This window comes from Syngnathus leptorhynchus, chromosome 6, assembly GCF_054491065.1.
Source record: "Syngnathus leptorhynchus isolate UIUO chromosome 6, UIUO_Slep, whole genome shotgun sequence".
NCBI lineage: Eukaryota > Metazoa > Chordata > Actinopteri > Syngnathiformes > Syngnathidae > Syngnathus > Syngnathus leptorhynchus.
Window position 1 is genome coordinate 17,240,548 of NC_141200.1, and position 3,289 is coordinate 17,243,836.

Sequence of the window (3,289 nt, forward strand, 5' to 3'; positions counted from 1 at the left end):
TAAAGAGATTTAGATTAAAGGAAAGAAACACATAAATGTCGGAGCGTGTGAAAGTACAAGAGGAAACGATGAAACTGGGTGACATTTTCTCTTTTTCGAATGAGAACGGTCTCTACAAAACATGCAGTGAAGCCAAAGTTTACAGAGGGATAAATATGGAAGGAATGGAAGTTGGAGGCAGCTCGGTGGCGCATTGGATAGCACGTCCGCGTGTGAGTGTGAGTGGGGATGGTTGTTTGTCTCTGTGTGCCGTGCGATCGGCTGGCAACCGGGTCAGGGTGTCCCCCGCCAACTGCCCGATGACAGCTGGGATATGCTCCAGCATGGCTCCGTGACCATTGTGAGGATAAGCGGTACTGATGGATGGATGGATGGATGGATGGATGGATGGATGGATGGATGGATGGATGGATGGATGGATGGATGGATATTTAAGTGCATTGTACATTAAAAAAAAACTGATTACAGTGATTGTACAATGTTTTAAAACATTTAGTCAACAGTTTTGTGGAACCTAAAAACACTGCCCTGGACGTTAAACACATCTAAATTTAGAAATCAACGAATTTAAAGTCCATTTTCCACACACTTGAAATTTCAAGTGGCAGCTGTTTTAAACAGACATTTGATTAAGTATATATGGCCCCTTCTCTGTTAATGCATAACATGTAAAAAAAAAAACACACATAGATGACATATGTGCCATGCATAAGACATAATATTTCACTTAACAATACTCTTCTCTTGTAAATCTGTTTCTAACTTTAACAGCAATTACCAGTGAAAATATTCACATTTGTTTATTTTAGAGTGCAACATTCAAAGCAGCATTCCATAAAATTCAGTCTTACTCAGTACTTCTCCCTGAACCTTGGCATTATATAGCCTGCACAACTGCATCAATATCAGGCATCATATCCTGGGTAGTAGCCAATTTCAGAATCTCATTTAAGTGCTTATGTGTGAGCTTTGAGCGTAGCTTTGTTCATTTACTGTTCATTAGTGAGAAAATTTGCTCACAAAGGTAGGTAGTCCCAGACACGGACAACATTTTTGCAGCCAGTGCTGTCAATTTAGGATAGCATGGTAGGAGATACTTATAAAATGTGTCCAAGCCCACAGAGGCAAATTTATCCTTTAATTCTACATCACACTACAAATCAATGATTTCAAGTTGCATGTCAACAAGCACATCAGAAGCTCTGACTGTGAATGGTGAGCAAAAAACTGCGAATTCTGTCTCAAGTCCGCTAAAGACCTGAAATTGTTTCTCAAACTCCCTCAGCAACCTCGAAATCTTGTCTTTGTACGGTTTCACATCAGGATTACGCTTTCTGCGCACATATCTCTGAGACAGGGAAAATGAGCAGGGTCTCCACTAACGTGAGTTTGATCTTGAATGCACGTATGCTGTCATAATATTGTGTTCCAATTTTTTGGCGTCTCTTAAAAATTCTCTTCAGATTATTCAACCATAAATGCAAGGTCCTGCAGCCAAAGTGGGCCTCTCACTCACAAAATTTTCCTTTGACTTCTTCAAAGACAATAACAACTCAATACACAACTGCTGGTCACCAGTACCATGGTCAAGATAGGTGTAATTACACCCTTAACTATTATAAATCCAGCTTGCACAGTACCGTAATTTTCGGACTATTAGTCGCTCCGGAGTATAAGTCGCACCACCCATTAAATGCACAATAACGTGAAAAAAAACCCATATATAAGTCGCTCCGGAGTATAAGTCGCACTTTTGGGGCAAATGTATTTGTCAAAATCCAACACCAAAAACAGACACGAACCAGCAACAACAGGCTAAACGATACGGTATGCTAACGTGACATACACAAACGAGAGGCTGAGAACGGGCCTAACGTAACATTCAGAGTTATTCAAATGATTATTACATAAATAACACGTTTATCAAACCATCTGTGTCACTCCAAATTATAAAATACATCGATCATCGATCGTGTAAACAATGCCGCGTACGCGCGCCGTCGGACTCGTGATTTGCATGTCTAATTATTCCACAGACCCATATAACGATATATAAAGTATATTTCAAATAACTATCATATAGCAACAATATTACCGAACCATTTGTCACTCCAAATCATAAAATACATCGATCATCGATCGTGTAAACAATGCCGCGTACGCGCGCCGTCGGACTCGTGATTTGCATCTCTGGCGTGATGTGTGCTCGCATGCTGTCCATCACAAGCAGAACTTGGATCCTAAATTGCATTGCTGCCACTACTGTTTTTTTTTTTTTTTTTTTTTACATCACCACACTAAATTCTCTTCACCAGACCTGTGCTTTTTAAAAACTCAAAAAAACAGTGCTTTCCCCTCCCAGTTGTTGCGTCACGGCCAATGGTGAAATTTAAATCACCCTCGTTCAGTTTAGTTTGAAAATAACTCTATTTCTTTTTCAGTTGTTTTTTTTTTGTTTTGTTTATTTGTTTCATGAACTTGAATATTGTGCTTTAAAGTTTGAATTGCTCTATTAGTTTTTTCAGTGTATTAAAAATAATATGTGAGGTGATCAACTGTACTAGTAAGTAATGTGTTAATGATCAAGTAATTTTTTTTGAAAAAAAACACATATAAGTCGCTCCTGAGTATAAGTCGCCCCCCCACCCAAACTATGAAAAAAAATGCGATTTATAGTCAGAAAATTACGGCATTTTATCAGGCCTCAGAGAGAATTGAACTCAGGACCCCTGGTTTACTAGACCAGTGCTCTAACCCCTGAGCTACAAGGCCTGTTCTATTATTGTTAATAATCAACTATAAACTATTCAAGTACAATATTGCGAATCTCAGTCTTCTGGATGTCACAAATCAACAGCCACATTTAACTCCCATGTTACTATCCAGCGAGCAAGCTAGATAGCTTGGCCAAGTTTGAGAACCAGTTAGCGTGCTCGAACCTCATAGCTGGTTGAAGCGCTGGTCTTGGAAAGCAGGATTGAGTCCTGATTTTGATTCTCCTTTATGTACAAGTTTGAATGTGACAACAGCCAGGAACAGCCATGATAAATGAGCAACAGGACCAGGTGTGGCGGCTCGGTGACGCAGTGGGTAGCACGTCCGCCTCACAGTTAGGAGGGTGCGGATTCGATTCAACCACCGGCCCTCCCTGTGTGGAGTTTGCATGTTCTCCCCGAGCCCGCGTGGGTTTTCTCCGGGCACTCCGGTTTCCTCCCACATCCCAAAAACATGCTTGATAGGCCGATTGAGCACTCCAAATTGTCCCTAGGTGAGAGTGCGAGTGCGAATG

General features: G+C 40.7%; 1 non-coding gene across 1 annotated transcript; it reads right to left on the bottom strand.

The window, feature by feature from the left end:
• Positions 1-2,699: 2,699 nt before the first annotated feature.
• trnat-agu (transfer RNA threonine (anticodon AGU)) lies at positions 2,700-2,772 on the bottom strand. Its single transcript has one exon. It is a non-coding gene; the product is annotated as a tRNA-Thr (tRNA).
• Between the last annotated feature and the right edge of the window lie 517 nt (positions 2,773-3,289).